The sequence below is a fragment of the Carex rostrata genome, chromosome 3 (assembly GCF_964058835.1).
Source record: "Carex rostrata chromosome 3, lpCarRost1.2, whole genome shotgun sequence".
Lineage (NCBI taxonomy): Eukaryota > Viridiplantae > Streptophyta > Magnoliopsida > Poales > Cyperaceae > Carex > Carex rostrata.
This window is the reverse complement of record NC_135920.1, coordinates 13,328,897-13,342,242: the sequence shown is the minus strand read 5'-3', so window position 1 is coordinate 13,342,242 and position 13,346 is coordinate 13,328,897. Positions and strand designations below refer to the sequence as shown.

The following is a 13,346-nucleotide window of genomic DNA, read 5'->3' as shown; positions in this document are numbered from 1 at the left end:
GGGTGGGTTTCAACAGTTCGGATTCATCATTTGAAACCGATTTGATAGATTTTGGAGTTAAGCTCACCAAACACACTTTGGTGAGCTTAAGAACACCCTAGTTCTATTCATGAATATATATCTTATTTTTAAAGTTTAAACAGTAGATTCAAACTATTAAATATGATTTTTTTTATAAAATTATATTTAAAAATAAAATTTTATAGATTGAAATCACTATTTTTAGATAGTATGTCAAAACACAATATGACTAGGTTACTTGATGTGATGCGTCCAGAGGCAGATTCAAAATTTCTATTAGGATAGAGTATTAATCGGATTTAAATAGCTAATTGATTTCAAACCTATTAACTTATCGGATAAACAATTAGAACTCAATCTCTATAACTATGTTTTTTTTTAAATATGTTACAGTTATAAAATCGATTGATACAGTACTGAAATATTTTTCCTAAACTAATTAAAAATTCGTTTGGCACAGTTCAAAGTGGGACTTTTCTTAACAAATTAGCAAATTGAAGTCAAAACTTTGATACAAATTTAATTGAAATCCAATTTCTTATAATTGTAATGATAGGTCCTACTATCAAACCTTTCTTGTTCTCTTCTTTTCCTTCATTGTATTTACAAAATATATTGAGCATCGCCGATCCAAAAAAAAATACTCAAAATCAACCAAAGCTTAGAAGAAATCGGTTAAAGAATCAGACTAACTCAGCTCAAGAGTAGGCACACTGAATAATTAGTACCGGGTAAAAAAAAATGTTAAATCTAAGGATAATCAAGTGCCTACATCTGTTTCTTGGATCCGCCAATGGATGTGTCAATAGCTGAGAGAAAACATGTCACGTCATGTTGCATTTAGTCATAGAAAATATGTTACAAGTTATAATTAGTCATGACTTGTATGGCGTATCGGTTCAGAATGTTATGTTTCATATGACGTGTTGTTCACAATTACTTTTTTCTCTCTCGATTTTGAAATCGTGATAAATAAAATTGAAAATACTGAAAAAACAATGTTTTTAAAATGAAGAAAAAAATACTGGAATTTTTTTGGTCACATTTTACGTTATCAAATAAGCTTAAATTTTTGTATTGAGACAAAGAGAAAACAAATTGATGTAAAAAAAATGTAAATAAGTGCCTAAATTCGACAATATTATATTTTCTGACTTGTCATGTGTCGTGTAGAGTATGTATTAACTGCTTTTTTTAGGGAAGAAATAGGACCATATAATTTCAATTCGAGCCATGCTATTTAAAACAAATGCACTGAATTAATCCGATTTAGATTTAGAATTTAAGAAACTCTTTTACATGAAACTAGTTTGCTCAATTTGATCGAACAGTTAGATGTGATCCTATATATTTTGATTTATTTTTTCACTAAAAAACCACATTGCATAAAATTCATGTCATGTGACGAGCCACGTTAAGTAATAGAAACATATGACGTAACGTGCCGTTTATTTGTTATTCGTCTGGTTTTACGATGTTAATATGTAATATGACATAATATGATATTTTTTTTCTTAGATATAAAGATGAATACACGTACCTATATTTGATTTAATTTATTTATTTATTTATTTATTTAGAAATAAATAAATAGATTTAAACGAAACAGATAATTTAGGTGTTGGAATTTTGAAAAACAACTCTACTGAAGTACAGTGGAGGGCAAAAACATGTCATGAACCTTAAAACTAAATTCTCCACCCTCTATCGAGACAATACTTTGGTATAACTGTTTTTCAAAAGGAAGCTGATAATTGTACTCCAAATAAAATATCCGTCTGTGTCCTCCAACCTTCTAGAATATCAGCGACAAAAAGATCAGGTTTTACTTCATACATAAACATTTCTCTTTTCAAAATTCTAACACCCAAGATACTTGATTCGTTTAAATCAATTTATTTATTTCTAAATAAATCCTATATTTGGATTACATTAGAGAGCAAGTCCAATATTAATAGGTCATTGATCAAATCCACAATGGTTTCTGATCCTTGCTTGCCTCCATGTAATTACTGAGTTAAAGATTTTGACGTTATAGGTGATTAGGTGTCACATAAAGAACAGGTCAACATGATAAATAACTCTCATTGATTTCAAGCTTTATAATTATAGTATACAAGATATGAACAATGCTATTGGCTATAGTTTATATCCTTTTATTTTTTGTATGCATTATTGTGTCTATCTTTATCCTATATTAATATATATTTAACGATTAGAGATGCAGCCCCTAGAAAACAGAGACAGCTAGCAACGTGTCGAATAAAATTATATTCAATTTCATACAGAATATAAGTTTGAGAATTTATTTTATCCGTATGTGAAAAAAATTAATAATGGATGGTTGTTAATTTAAAGATTTAAGAAGTGATGTCGATGCTCTGGGAGGTAAAGAGGGTGTTTAATTTTCGCTTATATCTCTTTTTTTTTTAAGTTTAAACAGTCGATTTGAATTTTTCAACATAATTTTCATATTGTAACATGTTTGGGAGACCAAATTTCACATTTTTTTGTTTATTAAATATTATTATATTGAATTCTTGGCGAATTAAATTTTGATAATACGGGCAAATTTTGATATCAGGATGAACAAGAGAAGAAGTAAACTAATAAAAATATGAGAAAAGGTTATCCGATTTTTTTATATATATCCAAAACTTCAATCAAATTACAAAAAATAACCGAAGCACCGTTGAAATTCGATTTTTACCCAATCCGGTTATCCAATAACCGGAATTTATAGAAATGTCCGGTTAACCACTCCCCGGACTCAAAATGCACAAATCCGGTTAATGGTTAACCGGATTTGTGCATTTTGCCTTTTTTTTTTTTTTTTTTTTTTTGAAAACAGAATTTTTTTTTTTTTTTTGTATTAAAATATTAGAAATATTGAATATATTTCTTTGAAAACAGATATAATACAATATAATTTGATTTATTAGAAAGACTGCAACAAATAACCCGGATCAATATTTTTCAGATCCGATTTTTCACGGCTGTAAGAAAAATTAATATATTTCTTTATGTGTTATTGGAAAAAAATAAAAATAATTAGATTCCGAGTTATTGATCCCGGTTCAAAAGTCACTCCTAAGTAATCCAGAAAATATTGTGACCTTTCTAGTACATTTAATTAATAAAAAGTTGTATCTATTTTGAGAATTCTTTTTGAAAAACAATAATTAAATAAATTAAAGTTTTTGATTTTTTTCAAAAATAGATACAACTTTTTATTAATTAAATGTACTAGAAAGGTCACAATATTTTCTGAATTACTTAGAAGTGACTTTTGAACCGGGATCAATAACTCAGAATCTAATTATTTTTATTTTTTTCCAATAACACATAAAGAAATATATTAATTTTTCTTACAGCCGCGAAAAATCGGATCTGAAAAATATTGATCCGGGTTATTTGTTGCAGTCTTTCTAATAAATCAAATTATATTGTATTATATCTGTTTTCAAAGAAATATATTCAATATTTCTAATATTTTAATACAAAAAAAAAACAAATTTCTGTTTAAAAAAAAATAAAAAATAAAATAAAAAAAGGCAAAATGCACAAATCCGGTTAACCATTAACCGGATTTGTGCATTTTGAGTCCGGGGAGTGGTTAACCGGACATTTCTATAAATTCCGGTTATTGGATAACCGGATTGGGTAAAAATCAAATTTCAACGGTGCATCGGTTATTTTTTGTAATTTGATTGAAGTTTTGGATATATATAAAAAAATCGGAAAGGTTATTGTCCATAGGTTTTTGTCCACGGTTTGTCCACAACTAACGAATTAGTCTACTTCTAACGAATTTTATCCGATTCCTCCGACCTTCCTTTATAAGAAGTTTTCTTTTTAATTTCCGATCTATTCTTCAGATCTCTCCTCTCTCTCACCTCTCATCTCTGCTCTCATCTCTCCTCTCTCTGTCACCTCTCATCTCTCATCTCTCTGTCCTCTCATCTCCTCTCTTTGTCACCTCTCTCTCTCACCTCTCATCTCTCCTCTCATCTCTCCTCTCTCTCACCTCTCATCTATCCTCTCTCTGTCCTCTCACCTCTGATCTCTCCTCTCTCTCATCTCTCTACCGACGGCCGCAACGGCAACGAGAGTGGATAAGAAAGAGGTGATCGGATCTCACCTCTCGCCTCTCATCTCTCCTCTCTCTGTCCTCTAATATGACAGATGAGCAACGCGACGGTGATCGATGAGAAGGTGTTGAATGAGTGCTTGAACGAGATCTCTCGTGCGTTGCTATAATCAGATGTACAATTCCGTATGGTGAGAGAGATGCAAACGAGATCTCTCGTGTCGAATCATCCAGCAGGTTGGTGATGATTTAATTTAAATTGAGGGAATATGTATTTGATTAGATCCTTTAATTTTATTGTATTGCCCCGTTAGTTTTATAGTATTCATTTTGTCATTTTACAGTATTCATCTTGTGAAAATCTAGAGGAAAATAGATGATAGAGAGGTGATATGGAGTATTGATTTGTTAATTTTACAGTATTGCCTGGTTAATTTTTACAATATTCATCTTGTCATTTTACAGTATTCATCTTGTGGAAATCTGGAAGAAAGAGATGATAGAGAGGCGATATGGAGTATTGATCTGTTAATTTTATAGTATTGCCCCGTTAATTTTACAGTATTCATCTTGTCATTTTACAGTATTCATCTTGTGGAAATCTGGAGGAAAGAGATGATAGAAATGCGATATGGAGTATTGATTTGTTAATTTTACAGTATTCATCTTGTAATTTTACAGTATTCATCTTGTAAAAATATGGAAGAAAGAGAAGATAGTGAGGCTTCTTACTCATCCGAACAAAATTCAATTGAAAATTCTACTGTATACAAGATTCAATTTTACATTTCTGCTGATTCAATTTTGCAGTATACAAGATTCAATTGTAAATTTTACTGTGTAAAAGATTCAATTTTACAGTATACAAGATTCAATTAAAAATTTTATTGTATACAAGATTCAATTTTACAGTATACAAGATTCAATTTTACAATATACAAGATTCAATTTTACAGTATACAAGATTCAACCCAGTGCGGACGCTAATAACTAACTCTAACTGCCAATAACTTCCTATAACTGTAATTTCCGAAAGTACAGTTTGAAAGTACATTTATTTTGTCCTATTGTGCAAGTTGCAATCTTTTTCTAACTATCATGGACCACTTCAAATAGTTGCTGGATGTTTTGTGATTAACTGATATATTTTATGTGATATATTGTATAATTATACAGCATGTAGAAGTAATTTTACAGTATTCGCGCAAGTCAAAGCTGTGGACAAATGGTGGACAAAAGGCTGTGGACAATTAGACGCTTCCAAAAAAAAAAAGATGCAACTAGGCAGGTGTTTCCTAGTGTAGGGAAATTAATTAAATATTAAAATCATAATTTAAGTAAAAATAAATAAAATGCAACTAGACCGGTGTTTCCTAACTATCTAATAAATAATAAAATTATTTTATTTTTGAAGGTTGATTGTTCAATGTTCAATGTTCAACAGAATAAAGAGTCTTATAGGACAAAAAAATTATATAATAAGAAATACAGATGAGAGAAGATAAGTAGAATAAATGAAGCAGCTGTCAATTTATTTGAAAAATATCTTCCCCTCATTCCATAAATGTCCAACATATAACGATCAAAAATGGAATTTTATTTTCGTGTTGCATCAGCAGATAGAGAAGGATGGTTTTTGAGCCAATTTTTTTTAGGAAATTAATTGTAATAAAAGCTATCGTTCAAATTAGAACGAGACACAAGAGCATTCCAAAATATTGGTAGGTATATTAACACCACACACATTTATATTAACACAACATCTTTACAAAAATTTAATGTATGAACAATTTTAACCCTCATTAAATCTCTTCCTAACTACCATATTTTTTCATAATGTAATTAATATAGCGATCACTAAATTATTTGATTTCCATAATTGATAGATTTTTATTTTTCCTTTTTTTATATTTTGCATTCATATGAAAATATGAAATCAAAAGTTATGAACACTTTCGACGTACAATGCACACAGTTTACATTATTAGGAGGAATTTATTTTCTCGCAATGACGTTTTTCCTAATAAGTTAAATCATTGTTATCAGAACTGGACCGCAAATCGAACGGTAAAGGTTCGGATCAACGGTTTACCAGAAGAATCGATGGTTCAACCGGTTCAATTGTTGATTTATTTAATTACTCACATACGTATGAAATATGAGAATTGTTATAAAATAATATATAATAAGATCAAATTTAACATTGAACTTAAATGAAAATACTACATTTATTAAAAGGAACTGAATGTTTTTAAATAAGGTAGAAGAATATAACAACCAATTTTTTTAATCTAATAATTACCAAGACGTTATTTTATAATAACAATAAATTTTGTTTTTTTAAAAGATAATAACAGATGCTTTTTTAAAATATCTTCAATCTTGAGGTCTCATTTGTAAATTTTATAATATGAAACAGATTATATAATCCAGCAATATTGCAGCACAATTAGCCTAGTAAATTTTATAACGTGACTTAACAAGTTCACATGTTGTAATTTAAAAAAAAAAAAAAAGAGCTCACATGTTGTAAAGTACCGATCTATAGTCTAGCTAGTAAGCTAGTTAGCTTCTTTTTTTTTTTAGACGATAAGCCCTTAGGCAAGTAGGCTAGTTAGCTAATAGTGATTCTCTACTTTTTCTCTCATTTAATGCAAGAAAAAGCACAACATCCCAAGCACGACGAACACATATTTCTTATTAACGAGAACTGAGAAAAACGACATATGATGACATGAATGATCTGATTAAGATAATTAAAAGAGGTATAAATGAGGGCAGAGGGTTTTTGACTTGTAATATGGTCATAATTGTCTCTGTCTAAATTCGGTGACAAATTGTAGGGAAATGAATCAATTAATGATTCCATCGATGGATAAGATTGATGCTGAATTTAGTTACGACTTACGACCTAGCGCCCTCTCTTGACCTCAGGTGGACCAAGTCAAAGAATTTAGTATTATTAAATTCTCTATTTATTTTAAAAGAAACTACACGGTGGATGGTGAGTCGGCAGTGGTGTCAACGGGTAAGAAACGGGTTGGACGGAACTACGGAAGCAGGAGCGGATCCAGTAGGACCCTGGAATTTCAAAAGAAACTACATGTATATATAATATAATATATGTATAATATATGTATATGTATATATAATATAATATATGTATATGTATATATAATATAATATATGTATATGTATATATAATATAATATATGTATATGTATATGTATATATAATATAATATATGTATATGTATATAGAGGTTGGCTAAGATCAAAGCGGTAGTTCCTGAGCTTTAGTGCTACCAATTCGTTTTTCAATTTTCAAAGTTCAAAACATCGATCCGAACCGTTCAAGTTGTTCTCCATATTAAATTGTGTTTGGAGACCAAATTTTACATTTTTCTGAATTTTTTATTTATTTATTAAGCCACTTTGAAAACAGCTGATCCAACAGTGGCTTCTGATTTTACTGTTTTGTTAAGTCATCGTTGGATCAGCGATTTTCAAAGTGGCTTAATAAATAGTAAAAAAATTTAGAAAAATGTAAAATTTGGTCTCCAAGCACAATTTAATATGGAGAACAACTTGAACGGTTCAGATCGACGTTTTAAACTTTGAAAATTAAAAAAGAATTGGTAGCACCAAAGCTCAGGAACTACCGCTTTGATCTTAGCCAACCACTGTGTATATATGTATATATAGAGTAAAGCTAGGGTGTGATGTGCTCACCAAGAGAGTTTGGCGAGCACAACTCCAAAAGTTCATCGGATTGACTTCAAACGTAAAATTCAAACCGTTGAAATCCATGTGCTTCATGAGTGATGCATGTGCATGCAAAATTTTGAAAGTTTTGAGTTTATGTGCTACACGGTCAAGCGGTCAAAGAAATAATAAAAATTGACTATATAAAACAACTTATAAATTAACTTAATAAAATGTTCATTTCTTTGACCGCTTGACCGTGTAGCACATAAACTCAAAACTTTCAAAATTTTGCATGCACATGCATCACTCATGAAGCACATGGATTTCAACGGTTTGGATTTTATGTTTGAAGTCGATCCGATGAACTTTTGGAGTTGTGCTCACCAAACTCTCTTGGTGAGCACATCACACCCTAGCTATACTCGTATATATATGTGTATATGTATATCAAATTTGGCCTTTGCTGGTAAATCAGCAAGTCTGGACTGATACAGGGTCTGCAAAAGTGATTAGACCAGCATGTAGAACATTGAAAAATACACAGAATTGACACAAATTTTAACTTTTTTGGATTTTTCTACAGTTAGTTATGAATTTTCAAAGTTTAGCTTTTCGAAAAAACTTCAAACAGCCATAACTTTGGCTACGAGAGTCAGATTCGCGCGTATGATGACTTTTGGAAAGGGGGGACGAGACAAATGTGATTTGTCCGATGGAACACCGGACATCAGAACCATCAGAATTTCAAAAAAACATCTTTTAGTGCCTCAAAAATGCAATTTAAGTTTTCGTATGACGGTAGGCATAAAACGATCGGTACTTTGTTTGGTATCATTTAGGTTTTTATAGTGTAATTATTAATTGTGGAATTTTTTAGTTTGCATGTATATAATTATAGAAAAACCTTAATTATATATAATTATATGTATAAATATAATATATACATGAGGAGGGTTCAAATGCCTCCATGTTTTTGTGCCTCCATCATGCCTCCATCTCTCTCCATCATTTTCAAAGTTCAAACAGTCGATTCGAACCGCTCAACCTAACCTCCATACTAAAATATGTTTGGAGACCAAATTTTATATTTTTAGGAATTTTTTTACTATTTTTTAGATAGGTACAAAATCAGTAAATCTGAACCATCTAAAAACAGTATTTTTTGTACCTATCTAAAAAAATAGTAAAAAAATTCCTAAAAATATAAAATTTGGTCTCCAAACATATTTTAGTATGGAGGTTAGGTTGAGCGGTTCGGATCGACTGTTTGAACTTTGAAAATGATGGAGAAAGATGGAGGCATGATGGAGGCACAAAAACATGGAGGCATTTGAACCCTCCTCTATATACATATATTTTTTTCTTTCTCCAAACTCTAAAAAAAAAAAAAATTCAGGCCGCGAAAAAAATCCGCGCCCCGGAATAAAAATTCTAAAAAAAAAAAAAATGCGCAGCCCAAAATAAAAATTTTGGGTCGCGGAAAAAATCTGCGGTCTGGGTATTTTTAAAAATTCTACCGAACCGTGGTTATTTTTAATAAAATATTTTTTTTTGGATAAAAATAAAAATCTCGGGATAATGGATAAGGAACTGTACTCTTATCCTTATTTAGGGACGGACTTGGTAAGAGCAGAGAGGGAGTGAGACAAAATCTTCTAGATTTTGAAATTTTATGAAGATTTTTAGATCCAAATCAAGTTTATCCCCATTCTCTAATAGATTTGAACCCGATTTGTTATTCTCTCTCCCTCCCTCTACTTCCATAAAAATCCTAAAACTGTCTCTGTTCTTATCCATACTCAATAAGCTAAACGATTTTTTTTTTATTTGTATCCGTCTTATCGAATATGGTCTAGATAAATAAACAGATGAAAAGGTGCCATTTACCCCTCTAGTAGTGACCATTAAGCACAATTGGGATTATAAAGACTAGTTAGTATTAATAAACACAGTAATAAATTAGATTAAAGTTGGCCAGCTTTTTATGCTCGTATAATGCACCAAAACATAATGTATTATGAAAAAATATTATTAATTTAAGTGATAAGTATTATTACTAAAATCTTATAATTAACTAAAATATAGAACAATAAATTTGATTTATTACCTCACAACAAAGCTTCTGTGGTTGATCATATCATTGCCTACTTTGTAGAAATTAAGTACTGCCAGTGTGGACGCTGCTGCCTCTTTAATAATATTAAAGAAACTTGGTATTGTAATTGGCGCATTATCCCCAAATTAAATTTTATAATTGCTGGCTGAGTAGATGTCCTGAAAGCTAACGACGGGGGAAAATAAATAATATTTGAAATTTTGAATACATCTTCAATTAGTTGGTTTTGTATGGCAATTTTTCAAAACCCTATATTTGATAGTCTTTGTTGCATTTTTTTCTTTTTTTAAACTTGGCAGAGGCTGCCAAGCTAAACTTTGTTGAATTTTTTAGTGCAGTTTTTGGTGACATTTACACAAACAAATATATAAATTTTGATGAGACAGCGTCCCGTAATTTTTAAAAATATCATACCCCAAAAAATAATAAACCAAACAACTACGTTTTCTGAAAAATTCGAATTTTGACACGGCCGCATCCCCTAGATGCGACCACCTTTCTGGGAGCCGCATTCCCTATGCGGCCATGTCAAAATTCGAAATTAAAAAAAAACATGGTTGTTTGGTTTATTATTTTTTGGAATATGATATATTTAAAAATTCCGGGGTATCGTCAGTTGAAAAATAGTTAATTTAATGAAAATTAATATTAAAAATAATAGAGTGTGAAATAATTATTATTTTAATTTAACAAATCCAGAGAGCAAGCTATAGAATTTTATGAAAAATAGTTGCAACTAGCCAACTACGCATGAAATTAATATTTTTTTTAACTACTGGGAAAACTTGGCCATTCTTGGTCCCTTTAAATCTGTCCCTGAATTCGTGCTAAAAATATATACATTTCAATTATAAACAAGGGTTTAAATGGCAATTATCGCGACATAGCAGAAAGGCAAAAAAAAAAAAAACTATTGCGAATAGCGTAGCTATAACGAAAGCTATCCATTATAGCATTTTTTGTTTAAAAAATTATATTTTATATTTCTACTAATTATCAACATATTCTAAAATCTTATAGAACACTAAGTAATACAAAATTGATTAAGAAATTCGAATATTAATATTGCCGAAATTTTTAAATATACCACTATCCCAAAAAAGATAAACCAAACCACCACTTTTTATCAAAATTTCGAATTTTGACATGGCCGCATTCCCAAAATGTGGCCACTTTTCTGCGGCCCGCATCTAGAGGATGCGGCCACCTTTTTTTTTTTTTTTTTCCTTCTTCGTGTAGTTTAATCTGAACGGGAAAAAAAGGGGTGGCCGCACCTAGGGGATGCGGCCATTTCAAAAATCAAATTTTTCAGAAATCGTGGTTGTTTGATTTTTTTTTTTTGGAAGTATGGTATATTTAAAAATTTCAGTTAATATTGAATTAGTACTGTCATGACCCCGCCGCGGGGCCGGAGATCACGACAAGAGAGGCACCTATGCATCCATCCATCGTCCTGTCCACCTACATCGCAACAAAAATAACAAGTAGAAACAATACGATGTCAGCTACAAAGCTCAGTAACCGGTTATTTAATGACGCGCTTCTCTATAATTGGTTCAATTAAACAACAATTCAAACAAACTAAATTAATCCACACAAATTAATATCAAATTATGCCTGCATATTTAAACGATGATAGCACAATATTCTCACTTTTGGAATGTCTGCCATAGACAATTCCCACATTCACAGCACACATAATCTCATCAGTTCAATCAAATTCCAACCTCAGACCCGCTATCCCGTTGAATATGCCCTCATAATCCAATACCCAGTTCAAATATCCAATTCAACCATACAAATCAAAACAACATATTATAGAGAAGTCCGGTTACCTGTTAGTGATCAGTTCAGAAATCCAATTTGAGTTGCAACGACTGCTCAAAATCAACGCAACATAGTCGGAATTCCAATCAGATATAAAATCGAACAGTAATCAATATCAAATTATTTACAAATATATCTTTCTTTTATTTTTTATTTTTCTCTCATTTCTCGTTTCTTTTTATTTTCAGGTTTCATTTTTTTTTTTGCTCTTCATGAACCGAATTACAAGAGAGAGAAGGAGACATATTATACGGGGTAAAAGAACAGAGGAGTTTACCATGGAAAAAGCCACGTGGCAAGGAGTGCCACGTTGGCACTTTTTTATTATTCTTTGCAAAGGATAAGATGGAATTTTACATATTAAACCTTCATATTTACTAATATTGTAAATAAATTCAAAATAAATTTCATAATAATAAATAAGATTACCGGATGTTACAAGTACAAAGTCCAAATTGCTATTCAAAATACTCATAATAATATCATAAACTATCTATCTTTTTTCATTCAAAATAACCTAAACATCATGGCATAAAATATATATTTTTTTTTCTATTTAAAAAAAAGGCATCATGAAATAAACTATATATCTTTTTCTATTTGAAAGCAAAATCAATCTGGATTTTTGAAAAAATTGATCTTTAAAATTAATTTCAACTTGGGCCATCATATAAAAGTTTATGTAGCATAGCGCGTAGCGCAGATAGCGGACCGCTATTATCGCTATAGCGGTCGTAGCTGAAATAGTGCACTTTTTATCCCATAACGTAGCGTTCAAGGTCTGAAAACACTATAACGCACTATTTAGAACACTGATTATAAACTTTTTAGCTCGGTGGGAAACATTAATGCAAACTTTTCAAGGACACTCAAGAACAATTAAAACAAACAAATTATTTTTGCTCCCCCTCATAATCAGAAAATACTCTTTGTATTTCTTCTTTTAAATAGATTAAAAAAAAATAAGACTTAGAACTTCCAAATCTTTGTTGATGTCTATCAATCTTAGAATCCATGCACAAACAGCACTATTCATTAAAGTCGGCCAAACTATACATTTGTACTTTATACACAAACTATAAAAAATTAATTCTACACATTAATTCGAAAATTCAAATTTTCTGTATATACAAACTAAAATTTGTACTGTGTACACAACTACACAAAATTATAATTACTTCATTTTTAACACAAAATTAATAAACACTTGCTAGAATGAAAAATATAATTTTAGATGTTTTGAGTTCTTCTAATAAGACAAATCTTAGAATTATGCAATGAAAATGGATCCCTCCTCATAGTGTCGCTGTACACGGTACAAAAAAAAAATGAAATAAGCTCTCACTATAAAAAAAAAGTGCTAAAAAACAATGAAAATAACACCGGGAAATTGATGGAACACATGTCCATATATCATTTGGAGGCGAATCTGACAGTTGAAACTTGAAACTGCTGGCGAGAAAAAAAAAACCTCTCTAAATTATAATAATAGAGACGTTGAAGAAAGTTTACCAAGAAGGCAACAAGAAACAACAACTCTCTATTTTAACTTTTTTGTTTTTGTTTTTTAAGGGGGACTTTTGAA

At 30.4% G+C, this 13,346-nt stretch overlaps 1 protein-coding gene across 1 annotated transcript in view; it reads left to right on the top strand.

Annotated features, from left to right (window-relative positions):
- LOC144551608 (putative glucuronosyltransferase PGSIP8) overlaps window positions 1-13,346 on the top strand; it is a 95,760-nt gene that overhangs the window by 64,820 nt on the left and 17,594 nt on the right. The gene's annotated exons all lie outside the window — the stretch shown is intronic.